The 23,478-nt window shown below is 34.5% G+C and overlaps 1 protein-coding gene across 5 annotated transcripts in view; it reads right to left on the bottom strand.

The window, feature by feature from the left end:
• Positions 1 to 23,478, bottom strand: part of Ralyl (RALY RNA binding protein like) — a 698,968-nt gene extending 675,490 nt beyond the window's left edge. For 3 of the 5 annotated variants that reach the window (XM_069990997.1, XM_069990996.1, XM_069990994.1), the window contains exon 1: positions 23,204 to 23,476. The gene's annotated coding sequence lies outside the window, so the exon portion shown is untranslated. Of the gene's footprint in view, positions 1 to 22,241; positions 22,336 to 23,203 lie in introns of all 5 variants that reach the window. The other 2 variants (XM_069990995.1, XM_069990998.1) reach the window with 2 other exon arrangements.

The following is a 23,478-nucleotide window of genomic DNA, read 5'->3' as shown; positions in this document are numbered from 1 at the left end:
CTTTCCTTTCCTTTCCTTTCCTTTCCTTTCCTTTCCTTTCCTTTCCTTTCCTTTCCTTTCCTTTCCTTTCCTTTCCTTTCCTTTCCTTTCCTTTCCTTTCCTTTCCTTTCCTTTCCTTTCCTTTCCTTTCCTTTCCTTTCCTTTCCTTTTGTGTTCACGTAACATCAGGTACATTTTCAATATTTAAAGTTCAACTTTTTAAAATATTTTAACATTGCTATTGCTATCTGGATGCAAAGCTATAAACATACAAGCCTTTCCAACACAAAATTGAAGAATAACAGCTTTCTAACTAAAGCAAAGAGAGTTTTATGCAGCTAACATGCCTTCCAGGGGAATGGACTTCTTCCTTGATATTTATCTGTTTTGCCTTGGGTTGCCACACACAGTAGGAGCCACATTTAGACAAAGCATCTACTTTTAGATCACCAATGCAGAACACCCTCAAGTCTTGTTTGTGATGCTTACTTTAAAGTTTCTTTAAATTTTGGCAGTAATAAATAATAGAGTAGTGGTATTCAACAGAATACCCTTAGTTCAGGCATTTTTTATACCAGTGACTCCATTATTTAGATAAGAAAGGGAGTTTAGTGCTATTTATTTAGGTGAGGAAACAGGCTCAGCCATGAAGTGTGGGAGCTACAAGTGTCCTGCCTGAAGTCCAGGTCCCTGGTCAGGATCTGTGTTATAAGGAGCTGAAATTCCTTTTTCAGGAAAGCTTGGTGTCCTTCTGAGGATTGAGAACATTATAGCTGCAATACATCTGACTAATTTAGAAAAAAAAACAATAACAACAACAAAAAAGCAACTTGTAAATTAAAGAAAACATAACTTCAAACTCCTTTTCCCATATTGATGGTGATTTCTAATGTGATTTGTGATTTCAGATTTTAAAATTGTACTGGAGTTTCCAGGAGCTAGCCCATCCCAAGAACAACTGAGAGGTTGCCATGGGATTTCATATATAACACTGCATAAAGAAAATTCAAATTGATGCTAGAAAAGCTGTGGGCTTTAATTTTGTGTTTGACAGTTATGAACAGGATTTTGCAGCTAGAATCTTCCCTCCTACTAGAAGTCTAACAAATTAAGTATATTTATAAACTCTTCAAATAAGAAATTGTGGATTCTCCTTTGACAGACATCTTATACCCCTTCCAAGTTGTATTGAGTATAACTGACAAAAAATTGTATATATTAACAGTCTGCTATATGATGTTTGTTTATCCATATGCATTGTGAAATGATTATCATAATCAAACAAATGAACATATCCATCACTGCACACAGTCATACCTTTCTCGAACAGATAAGAATATTTAAGAGCTACAGTGCTAAGTGAAATGAACCCCTAGATAGAGACACAAGAGGTTTTTTCTTTGTTGCTGTTATTTTTAATGTACTATGTGATTTTTTGTTTCTTTTGTATGTTCTTCTCCCATGTTTTTACTGTATTTGATTTCAGTGCCCTGCATCTTGCAAAAATTTTTTTCTAATTTGGGGAGGGAAAGGGAAATAACAAAATGCTGAAACAAGGATACAGGTTGACCTATTGTAACAATGAGATGTACAAGACACTATGTTGAAAACAAACTTTACAACTTCAGGTGTGGGGTGGTGGGGGTAGGAGGAGTTGGGGAGATGAGGAGAGCCAAGGGATAGTAGGGGAAAAATAAAGGAGGGGTAACAATGCTCCATAGGAAATGTATTCATTACCTTCTCATATAACTCTAACCCCTTTGTACAGTATCTTTACAACGAATATTTTTAAAAAGAACTATAGTTTGCAGTATGAGTACACTGTGTAATACAGTGTGTACAAACTTCCAGTGCTCCAAATAATATTAATTGGAGTATCCATGCTCTACATTAGTTCATCAGAACATATTCACTTGCATAGTTATGACTTTGTACCCTTTCACCAATATTGCCACATTTCCATCAACTTGCAGTCTGTGACAACCATGTTCTATACCCTCTTTCTGAGTTTGAAACTTTTGGGTCACACTGAGATAGTGAAATATTTATCTTTCTGTTCCTAGCTTATTTTAATTAACATAATTCTTTTCAAATGTATGTATGTTTTCTCAAATGACAAGACTTCTGTCTTTAAATCTGAATTATAGTCCAGCATTATATGTAAGATATTATATATATGTAATATATTATATGTAATATTTCACTTTCTCTATTTACTTCATCTGTCCACTGTTATGAATAGTGCTGCAATAAAAATGTAAGTGTAGCTATTTCTTCAACATCCTGATTCCATTTACAAAAGTGATATTGTTGGAACATATATATATATGTATATATACATATAATGCTGCCATTTTTAATTTTTGAGGGCCTATCTTTCATCTTTTATATAGAAGGGTTATAGCAATTAATATTCCAGCAACAGTGTTCAAGGACATTGTTTTTCTCTGCATCTTTACCAGCATTTGGTACATTTTGAATTGTTGACAGTAGCCATGTCAGCAAGTTTTGATGTACATTTCCTTGATATTAGTGATATTAGGCAATTCTTCACTATTTTTTAACCATTCAAGTGTTTTCTTTTGACAAGTGTCTCTTCAGAGCTATAATCAGGATTTTCCCCTCAGACTCTCTAAAATCATACAACTTTCCAACTTACTGGTTTACCTTACTTTGACTTACCAGCCTTCAACATTTCTTATCATTAAACATAATGTATAATCTCTTTACCTCTTGGAATTCCTTATGTCCATATGCATCAATTTTCATTTCAACTATCACAATCTCCCACTCAAGGAATTTTAAATCCTTCCCTTCCTTTGAATACTTACCAATTTCTCTATCTACTGATGCCTTTCACTGCAGATTTAAAAACTGAATCCATATTATTCTCTAATTGAGTTTACTTTTGCCATTCATGCTGTCCTTAATCATGTACTCTCACTGAACTGTTTTTCCAGTGTCTCATGTACATAGCCTTGATGAAATAATTACATTTTCTAATAAGAAAAGTGCCCTCTTAAAATGAATAGTGCCTGACTGCCTGAGAACACTTACCCAGCTACTCAGATGAGGTTGCCTGATTTTAAGATACCAAGAAGAAGGCTAGAACTACCTCTAGAGCATAGGAGGTTAGGGCTATGTGACCCAAGCCTACAGAGAGCTGAAAACTCCATGAACACCTGATCTGGTCCCCTAGTGCATAGCAAAAAGCTTAGGATTGATGATATATATCACAGACTGATTTGTGTCTCCTCAAAAACCATATGTTGAAATGCTACTATACAACACTTCAAAATAGGGTTATATTTGCAGACATAGCTTTAAAGTGGTACTAAAGTGATATCATAATATATATATATATATATATATATACACATAGCTTCATTCAATATGACTGATATTTTATACTGTGCATTATAGGAGGAATTGCAACACTGTTTTGAATAGTCACAAAGGAAAAAAAAGTGAGGGCATAATGAATCTGTGGACATCTGCAAATGGAGGAGTGAAGCTTCAGAATAACAAAGCCTACTAACATCCTGATCTTTGGAATCTAAAAGTAAGATTTGCTGTTTATTTCTAAAATATCTTATTATGGCAACCCTAGTTTCCACAATATTTACTTGCTGACTTGAATAAAATAACTTGCTATTTTAGTCTATTTCTCAGACCAACTATTGAAATTCAAAAGCATATTCTTTGAAATTACAAATTTCTCTTTTTTGTGTTTTCAGTTTTCATTTAGCACTTAAATGACTATATCTGAGACCTCAATATTTATTACATTTATTCTGTGTGTGGTGGATGGGAGGGCAATCCTGGGCTTAAATCAGGGCCCGGGTGCTGTTCCTTAGCTCTTTGGCTCAAGGCTAGTGCTCTACCACTTGAGCTAAACTCCACTTCCAGCTTTTTGGTTATTAATTGGAGATTAGAGACTCAGGCATTCCTGCCAGGGCTGATTTTGAATCAGCCCCCTACATAGCAGGATTACAGGCATGAGACACTGGTACCTGACTTTACATTTATTCTTTAAATTACCATTTCTTCAATGAGTATGCTTAATTTGGATGGCAAAGAATATTAGAATTATAAAACTATCCAATTAAATGATGGCTTTTCCTGTCAATCCTCACTTATGTATTACATTTGACTCTGATTTCCAGGTTGTAATGTATTTTAGGAATCTTATAATTCAAACCTGAACAGATCACTGTTTGACCCTAAACAGGAAAGGATGTCTGCCCTTGATTTCCAGGTTCATATCTTTTGATCATTTTGATGCAATTATTGTACCCTTCCACTAAAGACAATGGCTGTCAGAGGGTTATGTCCTGGAAATTGTCAGCTTGTGTGGACCAATTAACAAGTGTTCAACAATTGCATTTTGACAATATTACTTTGTGACTAGTGGCTATGAACACATTTGGAAGTACCAATGGGTGCTTTTGTTAGGCACAAAAAGTAACATCAGTGTAAAATGAAAGGTTCCTGTTGTAAATAATCTAATTCCAGTTAGTCTAACATCTAAAATGATGTATGAGTAATCCGATGGTCAGAGGCTTCCAGAGTCAGACTGGCCTTAAGTTTCACTCTGCTAGTCACTGGCTGTCTCAGCATGTGTAAGTGACTTAAGCTCTTGAGCCTCTGAGCCATCCTTCCCAAAACATGAGCAAAAATAACCAGCTCCCAAGGACTTTTCTTAGAAAGACAAACAAACAAACCATGTGCCTAACCCATAGTAAGAATTCAGAAGCAGTTACCTATTTTTTTAAGCTTAGTAATACCAAACACTCTTTTGGATGACTGAAATTATGTCTTCAGAGTGAATTATTTTTAGAAATGGTTACATAAATACCCATAAAGCTTCATAAAGAAACTGTAGGCAGCAGTAGAACATATGGCATGAACAAAAAAAGATACATTTAGGAATTCAGCAAATATTATAAAGGAGCAAATATCACATCGTGCTCTGGGGTACACAGTATGGTGAGACAACAGTTTTCTAAATACTAACACAAATTAAACAAGTTGACAAATACAGAGCAGAATGACATCATTTAGATAAAATGGATGTTAATAGGAATGCACAGACATATGCTGACAATATGTAGGTAGCAATAATATGCTATTGTAAGGTAAATTCATATAATTTATAATAAAAGAGATTTTCAAAATATGTGCAATCTTAGTGAAGAAGGAAAGCTACTTTACTGCCTTAAGTTAATCACATCATAATATTTATTGATCTTAAGTTATCACTATCTTCCATACGCTTCACTCAAAGACATAACATGCATGTTTTGGGTATTTCTCCTCTTGTTTTTTTGAGCTCTGCCCACCAAAAAATGATTCTATTCTTCATTCAGAACTGAGATTAATAATAATATGTTCTGACTTAGTACAACTAGATTATACAAGTAATATCATATGATTTATTTGTAACGATCATGTTTCAAAATGCTCATTGATTTTATACAGACTGAGACAATTTCTGTCATAAAGAGAGTTTTACAGGTGATTATAAGAGAATGAGGCTAGGATTTATTTATCCACTGTATCAGTGACTAACACTGCTACAATAGTATCTGAAGAAAAGAGAGTGAATGAGTGACATAAAATATAGACTGAGAGCAACATGTTGTTGTGTAGCTGTGCTTCTAAAGCAATATGTGTTGAGTGTTCCTTTTATTTCAGCTCTCAACAACTAGAAATCCAATATTTTGTAGAATATAATAAAAATAAATTACCAGAAAAATGAAAGAGAAAACACAAAGACTCAAGAAAGGCATGAAATTACTTTAGGTAAATTGCTGTAGCAGTCTCAATTCCTTGACTCAAAATAGCAACCCACTGACTGTACATCATATAAGTAGCACCATTTATTTTATTTTATTTTTGGTTGGCTGTGGGGCTTGAACTCTGGGCCTGGACACTGTCCTGGAGCCTCTTTATGCTCAAAGATAGTGCTCTTCCACTTGAGCCACAGCACCACTTTTGTGTTTTGAGTGGTTAATTGGAGATAAGATTCTGTCAGGGAATTTCAGCCCGGCTGGCTTCAAACCTCAATCCTCAAATCTCAGCCTCCTGAGTAGCTAGGATTAAAAGTGTGAACCACCAAGCCAGCCTAAGCACATTTTGATACTGTGGCGATGGACAATAAACTGGAAGGAAACGCAGCTTAATTTATGAGTAAATGAAAATTTAGATATTTTTAAATGATTACCATCTTAATTGAGTGGCTGGAATGATTGTGCACACCTGTAATTCCAGCTACTTGGAGTCAGGAATCAAATTGATATTTTGAGTCTAGCCCTGGATAAAAAAGAAAGACAGAAAGACAGACGAAAGAAAGAAAAGAAAGAAAGAAAGAAAGAAAGAAAGAAAGAAAGAAAGAAAGAAAGAAAGAAAGAAAGAAAGAAAGAAAGAAAGAAAGAAAGAAACAGAAACAAAGAAAAGTTAGTAACACTCCAGCTCAGCAAACAGAATCCAGGTGTACTGTCTTCTTGGGAAGCATATGCATGAAAATTACAGTCCTGGGTTATCACTCGGCTAAAAAGCACAAAAGTCTCTTTGAAAAATAACTAAAAAAAAACACAAATGGGCTTGAAACAAGGCAGCATCTGCCTAGAAATCCTGAGGCTGAGTATAAACAACAGAACAACCACATAATTAATACATAAATTAAAAATTAGGATATACTAATCTTCTAGAAAAAGTATTACTTCATTCTGATGTTTTCTATAATTCTATGATTCCAACAACAGACTTAAATTAAATAAACAAAGCCATACACAAAAATTCCAGTCGGTTCTGAATTTTTAGCATACAACAGTCATCCTAGCAACCCCACAGGACTTCAAAGGAAACACTGCATGTATAATGTCTCTTCTGTGGAAAGCTTCAGAGCACTTGATGTCTCCTTACAATTGGGAAGAAACCAGATCACTTCACAGATGAGTGGTAAATACGACAAATCCACCTCACACATCTGTCTGTCCCTATTTATAATAACCAACATGTATTTGTTCTGTTGCTTGACATAACCAAATTATATTTGATTTCACTGCTATGCACATAAGGTACTCCTTTTGTGTTCTACCTGTCAAGTGATTTTCACCCATGACTCACACATCACAAAAGACTATTATTTGTGCTAAAACCAAATGTCCAGATAGGTGATTAAAATGTTAAAAAAATCACGGGAGCATTTTAAACATATATAAAAATAGATTGGACAATTCTTTCAAACTCAATATTCAAAAATGTCATGCTTCAGCTGGGAAAATATTCTACAAAATATTCTACTGCATTGGCATTTTTTAGGAGTTAGGTTATTGTGCCATCCTGAAAATTAGAATTATTCTGAGATTGTTTCCGAAAATATTTTAAAAATATCCCACAACATGTATCCTTGATTTTTTGTTTTGTCATCCCATATAAGTACAACTAGTACTGTTCTCAGTATTGGAAATCAAATTCACCTTTATAATTGAACTGTAAACTTTTTTTTCCTTTCATTTTTGGTTGTGGGTCTTGAACTCAAGGCTGGCACTGTCCCAGAGCTCTTCTGCTCAAAGCTAGCACTGTACCACTTTGAGCCACAGGGTCACTTCTAGTTTCTGCTGGTTAATTGGAGATAAGAGTCTTAAGGATTTTCTTGCCTGGGTTGGCTTTGAACCACAATTCTCAGATCTCAGCTTCCTAAGTAACTAGGATTACAAGCATGATCTACCTGTGCCCAGTTAACTTTTCTTTTAATAATAAAAATATACAGACAAAATTGTGAGCATATATATTAACTAGAAGTTTATGCAGTCATAGCACAGTGGAAAAATTAAGCGCCAAAGAAATGTGCTACTTTAATTTAATGCAAATAAATTTCTTTTCTTTTTTTGTTCCTGTAGTAGGTACTGTCTCTTAGCATTTTTGCTAAAGGCTGGCACTCTGCTACTTGGGCCTTTGTTCCACTTTCAAGTTTTTGGTGCTAGTTCGAAATAAGAGTTTCACAGACTTTTCTGCCAGGGCTGGCTTTGAACAGCAATTCTCAAGTCCTGAGTAATTAGAATTACAGGTGGGAGGCACTGGCACTTGGCTACTACTTGGCACACAAAATAATAGTATAATAAAAGAGAAAAATGAAGTAACTCAATAGTCTTGTGTGCGTGACAAAGTATATTATCACTGGTGTATCAAAAAGAAAGGTTTTTCATAATAAAATTCAAATTTAATATATACCATAATACTTTAGTATCTACAACTGCAAATAACAAGAGGAAATGAGATAAAATCCAATATTCATATTTCTCCACCAAAGTCTTGGTGATGCACAAGTTTTATTCAAAGATGCTGATTCACTTTCAACTAAAAACATGTTTTTAAAATGCCCTCTTTTTCAAGAATCTGTCAATGTAAGGCATTTCTTCCTGTGAATTGACTTTTGTCTGGTTTAACTTTGTTCATTTTGCTTGAGTTTGTTTCAGTTAGAACTCCATGCAGAAATTAATCTTCTAAATTAATGAAAGAAACAAGTTAACATTTAACTCAAAACTTTATCACTGGTTCCATGTCATTTATCACTATGTACTCTTTTGCACATTTATCACTATGTACTCTTTTGCACTGTACACTCCACCCTCATGTATTTATTTATTTTCTAACAGTCAAAGTATAAATTTAATTCAAGATGAAACTCTGAAAAATTATCTTGCTTCTTCCATAAGACTGTAATTTACAGTAAATAATTACATGATGGAATCCTCATGTATTTATTATGAAACATTTTTTAAATATTGGGTAAACACATTAATAGATTTATCACATCACACAAAGGTAATATATTTTATAATTAACATAAGCAGTATACTCCAGCTTGAAAAACGGAAAATATGTACATGTTGTAACCAACAATTGTTCCTTATTACAAATAAAATGGTTTTCGTATCTGCTTCACTGAAACTAAAAATGTATTTTAAATTATTTCATTTAAGTACTTATATTTTTTTTACAGTGGCCAAATTTTGAACTTAGAAACCCATTTTTACTGTTGGCATTGAGTTATGTTCCAAGTCCTTCTTTTTGGTGGTTAATTTGCAGACAGTGTTTCAATAGTTTTTCTGCCTGACTACAGAATTCAATCCTCTGTTCTCAACCTCTTGAGTAGTTGGAATTAAGATATGAATCACTGATACCTATCTATATCTTTTAATTTTACATAGATAAACTATTCAAAAGAATTGCCAGAAAACATCACCAGCAGGATGTTTGTGAATAACAAAATTAAACCTATTTTATTTGAACACTGATTTATTTAATTTACAAATAATTCCACATTTTAAGTTGCAGACATTAAAAGGGTCTTACATAGATAGCTGAAGAAAATACTAATCACCTTTTGTTTGAGCTTTAATTTACTCAATTTGAAAACAATTCTACATTTTTGGTAACACATTTTAGAACAATTGTGTTTCCTTTAACTGTTAAAAGTATTTTAAGATATAATTTGGAATATTAAAACTTTTGACCAACATTGAATAAAGGGAATGATTTTCAAATTTATTTAACCTTAGAATATTTTAATAAACCTTGTACAGAATACCAAAGATTGAGATAAAAACAGTAACTTGTGCATAAATTGCTTTTAATTTATGCTTATACATCTTTCTTATAAAAGCAACAATACCTAAAATGAGGTTTGTGTTAATAAGCCGAGGTTTGGTATGGAATCTATACATTGCTACTGTTGTTGGGAGATCACTCAATGGTAGAGCGCTGGCTGAGATCACTAATGCTGTTTTGTATTATTCTCAGTATATGGTGCATTAATTCTGTTTGGTTCACTCTACTGTGGACATTCTTACTTATACAATTAAGTGTCTGCAATGAGTAGTAATTTAACCATTCACATAAAAATCTCATGCTATTCCACACATATCTAATCTCTTAATGTATTTCCAATAAGTATGATAAGAAGGAACCATGAGTTGTAAGCACTTTGAATAATTACAAATAAACAAAATTAAGTTTAACAGATCTCAATAATATATAGAATAAATAAAGGTAAACTATTACCTTCCAATAACACTAGCAAAAATGAGTCAAGGTATTACTGTGATGTTGAATTTACATATGGAAAAAATACAACTAAGTAAAGTCTATATACTCTCTCTCTGTGGTTATGCTGGAGAAATTATATTTTCTTTGTGCAACATTTGAGATAATTGTGATGAAAAGATGTATTATTTATTATTACTGTTATTGCTGTTGTTGTTGCTGTTATTTGCTTTTACTTGCTAACAACATTCATAATTTTTATGTGTGTATGAGGATCCTGGGGTTTGAAGTTAGGACCTTGGCACTGTCCCTAAGCATTTTTGCTCAAGGATAGCATTGTACCATTTGAGCTACAACCACCCTTCCAGCTTTTTGGTGGTAGGGATAAGAATCTTGTGAACTGTCTTGCTAGGCTGGCTTTAAACTGTGCTCCACAGATCTCAGCCTCCTAAGTAGTTGGGATTACAGGAATAAGCAACAGGTGACTGGTTTCTAACATTCTTAATTTATTGACTGTTTCCTTTATGATGTATTCTGTATAAATGGTGCAATATTGTATCAAAATAAACCACAATATTATGAAACTGGAATTTTAATGAAGATCTGAAGCCCAACACAAAAAACTACCTGCAATAGCATTTAATGTATTGATAATAATCCAAAAGACGTATCACACCTTACCATGGAAGTCCTACCTAGAGTAGCTCAAACAACACAGGTCAAATAATAAAAATACAAGGCAAGGCTTTGTAGAATAGCTGATCCATATTAAGCAGCAAATAAATTTTGACTGCTGCTCAATGCTATTACTAGTGTCATCATTTATCCCTGTAACTAAGTGGTATTGGAACCTGGAAATTAGAAGTGACTTCTTTTTTTTTAGGGCTGGGCTGATGTAATAGGTAAAGTTGTCTAGAATATCATAGTATAATTCATGAGTAACACTTAAGAAACTGTCCTTATAAAAACAGAAGGAATTCAAAAAAGTATCAGACATGAAACTTCCTACTTAATGTCCATATAACTTCCGAAACCAAGATGTTTATAAAAAGTTATTCAAACTGTATACATATTCACTATTAAATTCCTTATTCTGATTTTGAAATTGTGAATGACTCTTCAGAACCTTGGATGATTCTCATCAAACCCTAAGTGTCTGGCAAACCACCTAATATAAAAGAATATATTATAAAAAGCTATCCATTTGAATAATTGTGTTATTGCTTCATGTAAAGGTCCAAAGTTAGTAGAAATGGACTCAAAAAAGCAAATTTAGTAAATGCCTATCTTGTTTCTAAGGAACAATAACTATCAAGATAAATTTAATATTTCTTATTAAACTGACCATATCTTGGGATTACTTTTTAACAAGAAATGAACTTGAATAGATTTCAATTTATATTCTTAATAAAAAGTGAAAGCTAATATTGAAACAATCACAGGTAGTTTAAAAATCTACCTTGGCTAAGCTCTGATAAGGAATAAGATGTCAAAAAGAGTTTTAGAACATGACACAGTCCTGAGACTTTTCTAAATCCTCAGATATGCATAGTCCTATGTTGTAACATTAGAACAAGAACAATAAAATGTGTATAAAGTATGAAGAATAAAAATACATAAATATATGTATAAAATATAATGTATGGCATAAAATACAAACAACTTCAATGGGAGTATAAAAATAGAGAACTTTACAGTAATTACATATTGATTGTGGGTGGAAATTCATGAGGTTACTTAAATTGTAAAACTTGGTTTCATCTCTTTCACTTTACTTTTTAATTTTTGTCCAGACAATTTAATATGACAAACAGGGTCTCCTTTATAACTTGTACTACATATTTACATTGACATAGCTACACTGTTTGGCATGAATGTTGCTTCCCTCTTCTATTTCCCTCTCTATCCACATTCCTTTTCCCTTTTTTCATCTTTTTGTTTGCTTTCTAAAATTGTACCAATGTCAGGAAAGATGTCTTGAATATGGAAGGAAAAGCTAACGATTCTGAAGTTAAAATATGGTAGACATGATAGAATGGATTCAGAAAGAAACAAATTAAAAATAATTTCATAACCTTAGCGCATTGGTCTCATTTAAGTTAAAAAATGCAACTATTTTTGTTAGTAATTCCAGTGAGAGGGGGAGAAGAAAGAAGTAAATGTCATAATGAAAAAAATCATAATGAAAGCCATTATTTTGTACAACAAAAATGATGTAAACATTTGAAAATAGATATTTATTAATTCATCTCATGTATTTTATGGTACTCATGAGTTTCTAGCAGTATACTTTATCTGAAATTTTGAGTTATCTAAGCATATTTCAGAACCAAATTCCTTTATATTGAACAATAGACTATATAAAGAATATAATGTACATGGATATAAAAACATATTAATTATAACTCTTTAATGCTCTTTTTCTCAAAATAGTATCATTTGTTTTGACCCCAACATTTTCTTCACAGTTGTTTGCTCTAAACAATTTGATGCTATCTCTCCTTGCTGGCTCCTCTTATCATTCCTTTTGTATACCAACACTGGCATGTTCTGGCTTTAGAAAACAGCATAAAGCAATTTTCCCATCACAAATAACCGTAACAAATCACAGGAGCCAAAATCATTGTATGCCAACCATTTCCGATGTATTAATTATCTAAATAACCATAAACGGTATATTGTAGTTTCATTAACTCCAAGGAGGGTGTGTGTTTGTATATACCATTTCCTTTTGCAAGTAAGTTGTCAGTTCATGAGGGTTCCATTTAGGTTTGGTTTTTAAACTTACAGAAATATCTCCAAAACCATATTGACTGTGGTAAAATTGATTTCTAACAAAATACTACCTGGAAAATATTCTGCCCAAAGAAAAACCATTATGTAAGACTTGGGAATGAAGGAGCAGCCAGAACCAGACCCTATTGTGGTACAGTTCTAAAGACCTGTTGGTTTTTAATAATCTTCTGTACATAGGGAGTTAATGAAAATGCATTAATCATGTGAGTCTATTTTATTAGACATGTGTCATTGACCTATTGATGTGTAAATCAAAATATCTCTCCCCCACATTGTCTAGTAAATAAGGCACAGTAATACATATTGTATAGTCATGAAGTCCTGGAATTGAGAATTACACCCACCAAACCGTTGACTATCACTGAAATATATGATCCTAATTTTTCTCCTAAATATTTTAGTCTAAGATTCTTATAAGTTCTTGCAAAGATGAAGCCCTCATATGAACATCAGTTTAAGGTCTCACACAGCCACAATGAGCTGGGAAGGTGGCTCAGTGGTAGAGCGCTTGCCTTGCATGCCTGAGGCCTTGGGTTTGATTCCTCAGCACCACATAAGCAAAAAGAAAAAAGCCGAAGTGGCGCTGTGGCTCAAGTGATAGAGAGCTAGCCTTGAGCTGAAGAGCTGAGGGACAGCGCCCAGACCCAGAGTTCAGGCCCCACGACCGGACCCCCCAAAAAAGAAAGTTAGATCGCAAATAGAATGGGACCATAGTAGTGGGAGCAATAGAAATAGTAATGGCCATATTTACTGGCTTTCTGGACTTCTTTTTAAAATAGCTTAAATTATAGCTCAAAAATGTATTAACAAATCCTCCAGATCCTTAGCTTTAATATAAATCAAATTGAGACAGTATATAATTATAGTATCCTATTTTAGTTTTCTGGTCAATGAAATGTTTATAAGGAGCTCTCATTCCAGTGCAGAATTTATTTCTGTCTTTCCTGAAAAATCCATCCATCTATAACTAAAATAAATACACATATCTATGTTCTATTTAGAATGCTCTAAAGGTAAGATGAAAGTCCAAGAAGTCATCAAAAGATCTTTTATGTAGTGGTTGATAATAGAAATGTTGCCAATACTTTTAAAAATCATATTTATAACTTTTCTTTGCACTTTTTTCCTCTGTCATCCAATTATGGATTTGTCACGAGTGTCTTTTACACTCAGCCTCCCTTCACAGTGTTTTAACTTATTGGTGTCTGCAGCATCATCCTTAGTGAGCAGCATGTCTTACTACACTCTGAAACTGTTCATCATTTGTTTCTGCTCTATTTCAAAATCTAGAAATACAATATTCTCCTCTGACCAAAATCATCCATCCTTGCACTGCTCCCATTCTATTAAAAATAATGAGTCTGCTATTCATTTCATCATGACCATCAGGCTCTCATAGCCTATCAGTTCTCACTCTATTTGTCTCATGGAGTTGGCCTTGCCTCCTTTTCCAGTCCAGATTTATTTAAGTCTTTCTACAAAGTAGTCACTGCCTGAACAAAGTTCACCTTTTTGTTTCACACAATGTATGCTCTGTGAATGTAATGTACTTTCATGGCCCCTTTAGGTAACCGGCTCTGTTGCTAGAGAAAGTGCTGCAACTGTATTCACTAAACTAATAAAAATGTGAATTTTTCCCTATGATTTTCACTATGGTTGTAGTTACTTTCCATCTAGAACTGGGGTTAACTCTTATTCAGATACATTAAGAGGCCTAGGGAGACTCAAAAAAATAACTGGAGATAAATATGATGTCTATAAAAGATACTAGACATTAATGAATACAAATTTGATTCACTTCTAAAAACACAGCTGGAGATCTGAAAGAGTTAAAGACGCATCTGCAAAGAGCAAAGACTATTGAGTAAATAATGAGGTAGATTTTATTCAAGTAGTTAATGCCTTTAACTGAAAATATATGGTAATTTTTTAAATATGTTATTTATTATAAAAATACTGTACAGATGGGTTATGGTTACATGAGTAAGGTTCTGTGATCAATTAACTACAGTTCTTCCAAAACACGTAGGCACTGAGATTTCAGTGTAATAACTATCACATTTTTCTTATTTTTTATTTAAAGTACTACCATGGAATTATGGGTTTTATTTGATTAAATGTTTCATAGTCTGTTGAATCTTGATGTTCTCAAGTCAGTTCAAATTTGACAATTTTGGAGGTACTTCAAGTTAGATGCTGCTTATGTTTATCTTGGATCATTTTCTTACTTTCTGGTGAATTGAAGCACCCAGGCTCATCTTGTATTTTTCTCTGTCCAGACGTAGAATCATCCACTTATCTAAAGAGCTTTAGTCAACTTGGTTAAGGAATGATATATGTCAACTGACCAGCGCAACTGTCTGCATTAGATTGCTATTGTTGCTTTATACAATTTGAGGAACTTCATCATGCTGCCACAACTTGTCCAGAATCACCCATTACCTGTTCACTTATCAGTTCTGATGTGTCTCTGTCACTGTTTTCTTCTTAAAAATAATTCTGAACATTGATTCAAGCAAGCTTACCTCAGCTCAGACCTTCTTTTCTTTTGAGTTCATACTTTGTCTGCTGAACATTACAATTTTTCCTTCTTCTTCTAATACACATGCATTTATCTAAACTTCAGTGGTTATTCTTATTTTCTATTTTTCTACCTTTCAGTAGTCTTTTTTGTACCCATGTAGAAAAAATGCAGCCTTACCAAATATATGCTCTTGGATGGTTTATTTATGGTCTTCTAAATTTGTTATGTAGATGATTTCACATTCTCTTCTAGCTGTGTGTTTTAATCTCTAGACCTGAATTATACTTGCACACTGGCCTTTTCATTCAAAACTTAATGTCTGAACTTCAATGTGTGTAATAAACAAAACTGAATCATTCAATCCCCTTCCATATCAGACTTTCCTCTGCATATTATCTCTAAAGGAGTTTAATACTACTAATTTCCAAAGTTTGAATCAGATTTTAATCATTCTTCCATCTAGGTCTCCAAATCCATTGATTTTTTTATGGACTTACAGACTTCTCATCAAAGATCTCAAAAACCCTTTTTCTTTTCTTTTAAAGATCTGTGAGATACATTTACACTGCCTTCATAGTCATGTAGTTATTCATTCTTGAAAATATTCACTACTTCAAGTTCCAATAAATTTTTAATAATAAAAGGCTTTTTCACACATTTGCAAAAGCAATTGAACACAGCACCTAAAATAACATCTTACAGTTATATGTATTTTGCTGTATTAGCAAACATAAAATCAACTTGAAACATCTCACACATAAATATGTCTAGAGATAGAGATGAAGCTAATGGTGAGATGTTGGTAGACAGAAGAAACACCTTTATTTTTAGACTTTCTGTGTTATGAAAGAATTAGCTGTTTGTTTTTCCTTGTGTAAAAGACTAATTTTCCACATCACGGTGTAAAGGCTTTAAGAATAGAGATTACATTTTGTACTTGGTGAAATGCTTTTCTGAGGGTCCTCTGTAAGAGAACGAACGATCTATTTTGTCTCAACATGAGACACTAGTGTTAACTCACAAATTTTCATTCATTTGTCTGTCCTCAGAAAATCTGATGGTCCTGAAGAGATGTGTGAATATGTATATGAACATTTATTTGAACCAGTTTCTATTACTCATTACTGAATGCATTAGTGGAAACTTGCAAACTAGTTATTTTAAATAATGTATCTAGAATAATATAACAATTGTTTATATTAAAAAATACAAAACAAAACAAAACAAAAATCTCTCCTCAAATGAAGGATTTGTTTGCAAAAGGTGTCATTATCATTTCGCATTTCTGGGAATTTTGGGCCTGTTATGTTATCTTTCCAGCTCAGTTTTCTCCAACATACAAATGATAATGGACTACCTACTCACCAAGAAGAAGAATGAATGGAACTACATCAATTGGCATACCAATACATGTTTGGCCTCCTCCATTCCTTTTCCTCCAATCTCAATTGAATGAACGTAAATAGTCTTTCTCTAGTCCTGCCTAGTAACAATTTCCAAACTAACTCAGAACTGCGTGGCTTCTGTTATAATTTACTATATGGTTATCAAAAGACATGTAAACATTTTTTAAATACCCAGATGATGTATGGCAATACACAATTTCCACTATTTTGTCAAAAAATGCAGTGACTTTATTCTAAAATGAAGATTATAAACTGATGAATTAAGTGGATTGTGGGGTGTGTGTGTGTGTGTGTGTGTGTGTGTGTGTGTGTGTGTGTGTGTGTGTGTGTGTGTGTGTGTGTGTGTGTGTACTTTCCAGTACTGGGGCTTGAATTTAGGGTCTCATATGCTCACTTGGCTTTTTCGTGTGTGTGTGTGTGTGTGTGTGTGTGTGTGTGTGTGTGTGTGTGAGTGTGTGTGTGTGTGTGTGTGTGTGTGAGTGTGTGAGTGAGTGTGTGTGTGTACTTTCCAGTACTGGGGCTTGAATTTAGGGTCTCATATGCTCACTTGGCTTTTTCCACCCAACGGAGACACTCTACCACTTGAGTTACTCCTCCACTTCCAGCTTGTTTTTCTGGTTAATTGGAAACAAGAGTCTCACAGACTATTCTGCCCAGGGCAAATTCAGACCACAATCCTCAGATCTTAGCCTTCTGAATAGCTAGGATAACAGAAATGAGACACCAGAGCCTGGCTTTAGTTGCATTTTTACCTAAAATATCCAGATATAATCTTTACTCTTTCATTAGTGTAGAAATGCTAGGGAGACATTCTGCAAATTTCAGGAAAAAAGACAGGGTTCCCATGTTGCCTGTTTTCCTTTCTGCTAAGATTTATGTGTAAAGAAATAATTCTCAGTCTTAACACAAACTGTTAAGGTTCCAAGAACAATTCAGAGAACATTCACCCTAAAGACAAGGTTTCCCCTCTGTCATCTCTCTGGATAGGATATAAAATTAAACAAAAACCAAACAATTGAACAAGTTTTTGGATTTTCTAGGATTAATTCTCAGAAAAAAACAAGAAAGAAAACAAGCAAACAAGAACTTTTTAAGTGTCGGGAAGAATTAGAAGACATAAAGGCAAATTTTCCAAATATAGTTCTGATATTTTGCGTAAGTATAGCAAATCAAAAAGAAATAAAACTCCTGTTTGTTCTGGTGAATTTGAAAGACAAGAATAAGAGCAATTAAAAGTTGGCTATACCTGGGTAAGATCTATTTTTCTTAAAAGAAAGAATATGACAAATATATTTAGAAAACCTTTGTTAAATGTGTTACTAGATATTTGTACATCCACAAATCATCTATAATTTCCATTTAAATTACTCTTGGTCTCAAATTATGGTTAATGAAATTAATTATTATCATTGCCACTATGGGTAAATTTACGTTACCTATGTCAATTATTAAAGAGAAACTCATTAAATGATAGGATTATACCAAATAGTGAAAAATTTAAAGCTTTTGAGCAAGACACTGTAAATAATAGACAATAGTTATTATAACTGTCTATCAATAATAGCTGCAAATCAAGAAATCATGGTTGTTTACATTTTTTTCCTTAGAGTTTTGTGAGCAATAGGTAGAAGAAAATTCATCATAGACTCATTCTCATTGAAGTACAACACGGAATCCTTAATTTTAGTGTGGTAAATGAAGTGAATAAATCGATGTACTTTGTAAGGTCACAACTAGTCATTTTAAAATGAAAGTTTTCAATTCAGAGAAGGGAATATATTAAATTATAATAAAATATCTTTCCTAGAATTCTTTCTCCTTTTCCAAATCATCCTAAATATCTACCTCATTTCTCTTTGACTTCTATAATGGAGCTTATCAAAGACTTAAGATGTAGACGTTTATTTGATTTGATTCACTGAATAATTGGTCGCTTACAGTATCAGCAAAGAGTAAATAAAGCATGACAGCTCTTACTCAGAAATCTCAAAAATGTAACAGCAATCTTCCTCTTACTGGTGTTTCAATACACTTCTTAATGAATTAGCAAAAGTATAACTATTTGATTTAAGGAATGGCTATTCAAATAATACACGTTTCTTTTAACTAGAGAAGTATAATACATGCTTCTTTTAACTAGAAGTATTGATGTTTTCCTTAGAAATATTCTCTTTTAACTATTGGTCCTTCATAAAAGTAATAAATTATCATGTTAAAACCAAGTAATATTTCTTCTCTAATTGAGAATATGGCATATATACAAGATATGCTGTAACTCTCCCTATATAAAACATTACCAAAGAGGTCAATTGATTCATAGTGTGTATGTGTGTGCATGAATGTGTTGTGTGTGTTTGTGTGTACAACAACTTCATTACTTATATGCAAAGTTACATTTCAATCCAAAATTACTTGTTTTTAATGATAAAAATGTATTCATGTAAACATTTTTGGACAACATACACACACACACACACACACACACACACACACACACACAGATGCATACATCAGAGCTTCATGTAGGATTTTCTTTCCCTAAATGTTTAGGATTGCACCATAGAAAATGTAAAATTCATTTTGTAATCCAGGACATTTTTTAAAAAATACTAATTTTGGCATTCCATAGAAAATTTCTAGAAAATTCAATAGGTTATTTTAGGGTTGTGGTCATTTGTCACAATTAATTTAAATATTTGAGTTTAGCTAGTGGTTTACCAGCCAATTAAACTTGTTATTTCCCTCAGACACTCCTCTTTACCTGGAAAATAAAAACTAGATGTGTGTGTGTGTGTGTGTGTGTGTGTGTGTGTGTGTGTGTGTGTGTGTGTGTGTGTTAACTTTTTGTTTTGTTTGTTTGTTTTTCTCCTCAGTAAGTAGTAACTGGGAGGAATGCATGATTAAAGTTGATCAGAATCCAAATGGTTTGCTTGGTCATTGCAAGCAGTATTTTCTATGCATTTCAGAATTTTCTATGAGAATCCAGTAGGCGGTGCTAAGTTGAATATCCTATGTCCAGCAATTTTAAGACAAAAACTCATGGAAGAAATAATCACCTGATTTACAGAGCTGCAGAATTCCCAGCCTGGTTCATGGTGGAGGTAATATGAGAACTTGAGTGTTACAGAACTTTAATACAAATAATGGAAAACAATGAACAGTAAGTAAAAAGATGGGATGACAAAAATATTCTTAGTATGATCCTTGTTTCCCACACATTAAAATTTTCTGTCAATCAATTTTGGTCTCAGTATGGCTTCAGTGAAATACTGTAAACATCATAGTACAGCAAATGTTTTGTTCAATGTCAAAATACAAACCAACCTAAACTTAGGATCATTCTAGCTATTTCTTTCTTCCATGCTCCGTCTCTTTCTTTTACAAGAATTAAACAACTACATTACTTCAACTCATACAACCTACAAAAATGTTTTGCACATATATTATCTTTCATTTTAAAATAGGAAGTCATACCTAAATATCCATTGTGATTAAAATAAAATTTAATGTTATGATTAAAATGAATTCTAATCACAATGAATCAGAATGTTACAAATGTCTTTTAAAACACGTTTTGTGTGAGCTTTCTGAAGCATATGAAAGGCTATCTTTGAGTAATGAACTCACTGCAGGGAAGCAGAAAAATCCATATTTAAGGCTTCATGATATTATATTGGCTTCAAATCTTAGGATTTACTTCAGCTCAAGACTGGTATTCATAGACAGGAAAATGATCTCCCTTTGACATGTAAAAGCACAATAGGAAATTTTCCACAAAGAACAGCTGCCATGAGAATAGCTACCATGAATACAAAAATAACTCAAATATGATAAACCTTCCGAAAACCTCTGAGATACATGAGTATATTGTTAAAAATAACACAGCTTTCTAGACATTACACTGTCTACAGCTAAATGAACTTTTGTACTCTTCACTAATTCACCAGGAAGAGCAAGAAAAAAAAACAAAAAACAAAACAAAACAAAAACCATAAGGGACAAAACTTTTCATTGCACACATGAAGAGGTCTACAAACTCAATGAAATGTTTGCTTGAATTATGAAGTATGTTACTGGTGGCACTTTCTCACAGGTCCTTCTGTGTGTTAGAGTTACTTTTTATTTCTACAGATAATCTAGAAAAAAATTTAATTTGACAGGGAAAAGTTATTTCATTTGCTAAATGTCTATTTTTATCATTGTGCATGTTGATGTATGAATGAGAAAGCAAAAGCTGAACTTTACAAGTAAAAGGGGAGGAGACAAAAGAAGAAAACCAAAGCTTCACAATCAATTTTTTAAGATCACGATTGCTCTCTAAATTTTAAGACTTGATGTCTTTTGCTAAATTTACTTGGAGAGTGAATTTCCCAGCAGATTTGAGCCCATACCGAAAAGCCTTTTTATTGCCAACTAGTACATCTTTGTGAAGTGGTGTTAGCTTATACTGCAAATAGACGACAGGACAATCATAAAATGTAATAGAATACATTCAGCCAACACTGAGGATTGCAATGCTAACAAGACCCCATAATCAACCACAATCAACAATCTCTCACCACTGCCCTGGCCCCAGGAGTCAGGGGAAACCATTGAAACAGGATCAGATCATTCAAAAGGAGCCCTGCCCCTTTAAAAGTTAAATAAAAGGCTATTTTGTACCAGACCGGTTGTATTCTCAGTTGTATAAAGTAACTGTTTCTTCCTCCACATGAAACCCAAGCGACCATCATCTAAGTATTTCTCCACTCCCTGGAAGATGCTAGTAATCCCTTAATATCAACGCAAGAGAACAGGAAAAGATCCAAAGCCAGGATGGACCACTGAGAAGGCAAAGCCCTTGGCAACCAGCAGGAGAGACCGGGAAGACCCAAGGCGTTGTTTACTCAATATGGGGGTGGGAGGGTGGGCAGAGGTGGGGAGGGGTGAAGGAGTTCAGCAGGCAAAGAGCTGGTGCCAGCCTCAAAGCAGTGGAAATGTCTGGAGCTCCTGCCCGCCTGGCCCCAAGCCAGTCCACCCGGAAGATGATATCCCTGCCGCCTTTCCCCTGCTCTTCCTAGTGTTTTGAGGGACAGGGCCCAAGGGTAGCGCCCCTAAGGCACAGCAAGTGGCCCTGTGAGAACTTAACCAAGCTCGCCGGTCACCACGGTCCCAGCCCGCGCGGGCCGCGGAGCAGATGCCGCCCGCTGCGGACCCGACCTGGGCGCAGCCAGGGAATGACTGTATTTGGCGCACATCTGAAAAAGCCATCCCAAGGAAGGGAAAAGGACTTTCTTTTTCTTTTTCTTTTCTCTTGGCTCCTGGCGCAGCTTTCCCCCACTGACACTGGTCCAATTTGATTGTACACACACACACACACACACACACACACACACACACACACACACACACACACACACACACACACACACACACACACAGTTCTTCGCCAGGACCAGCTTGCCACCGCACACCCGGGAAACGCCTCCAAGGGGGCCAAGTACCTGCTCTCTGCAAGCTGCTCAGTTGTTCACTTCATCCTCCGTTGACAAGGAAACCAAATCGCACTTCATTTTTTTTTTCCAGAAAAACCTTCCACTGCCATCATTTGAAAATTGATTTATGGGGAGGGGGAAGGGAGGAAGAAGGGATAATATAGATATAGATATCAGGATATCTATCATAAAATTATCTCGGTTTTTTTTTAAATAAAAAAAGCAGATGTGCAAAAGTCATAGTTAATTTAAAGGAGAAGGGGGAAAAAAGTATATGTTTTGCTTAAAAATGATCCCAGTCACCAGCTGCAAGAAAAGTTTCATGTTATCGATAGATAGCAAAAACAAGAGGGGGGGAGGGAGGGAAAAACGAAATTTTTCTCACCGGCTTCCAAAAAGGGCATAAAAAAGAGAAAATAAACGTGTCTGCCCAATGGTTTTGAACCAGTATCACAAGACCAACAAACTTGTAAACACTGCCATAAAATCCCACCTATACCAAAAAAAACCAAAAATGTTATCACAAAAAGTATGCCAAAAAATAAAAAAAAGAGTTAGAGACATGCTTTAGTTCAGTTTTACAAAGGGGGAAAAAATAGGCACCATCCTTCCACATTTCTCTCGTTCTCTCTCTCTCGCTCTCTCTTTTTCCTTTTCCATAAAACCAGTTGCATATGTTGCTGGACTTGGGAGTCGCTCCCAGCGGGCCCGGCGCCTCGGACTCCCAGACACGGCGCCTTGCCTACAGAACGACCGCATGCTAGAAAAACTTGGATTCAGGAAAAGGCTCAAAACCATGCTCTTTTTCAAAGCTTTCCCAAATAGAAACGATCATCAAAGAGGTGGATTATTGAAAAAGGAAAAAAAAAGAAGAAGAAGAAGAAAAAAAAACCAAAAACAAAAGCAAAAAAAAAAAAAAAGGACAAAAAAATAAAGAAGAGGACAAGAATGCCACGGAGAAAGGTACTCACCGAGCGGGAGTAAAATGTTGGAACAAAAATGAGATTTAGGATAAAATACAGTATGGCGGTGGAAGAAGGAATGAAGCGCGTTTTTTTTCTCCCAGTCTCTGCCTCAGGCACTGACACGTGACTCGGAGCCAGGCTGACTCGCAGGCAGCCGGGGAAGGGACCGGGGCTGCTGCGCGGGAGGGAAAGCCCCACCGAGCCCAACTCCGGTTGGCGAGGCGCGGCGGCGGCGGCGGCGGCGGCGATCGGAACCCGGCGCCTGCGAGTTGGTGGCGACG

Source organism: Dipodomys merriami, unplaced genomic scaffold (assembly GCF_024711535.1).
Source record: "Dipodomys merriami isolate MVZ:Mamm:240054 unplaced genomic scaffold, mDipMer1.0.p SCAF_4, whole genome shotgun sequence".
NCBI classification, from domain to species: Eukaryota; Metazoa; Chordata; class Mammalia; order Rodentia; family Heteromyidae; genus Dipodomys; species Dipodomys merriami.
The sequence above is the reverse complement of the archived record's forward strand: the minus strand, read 5'-3'. Positions and strand labels throughout refer to the sequence as shown.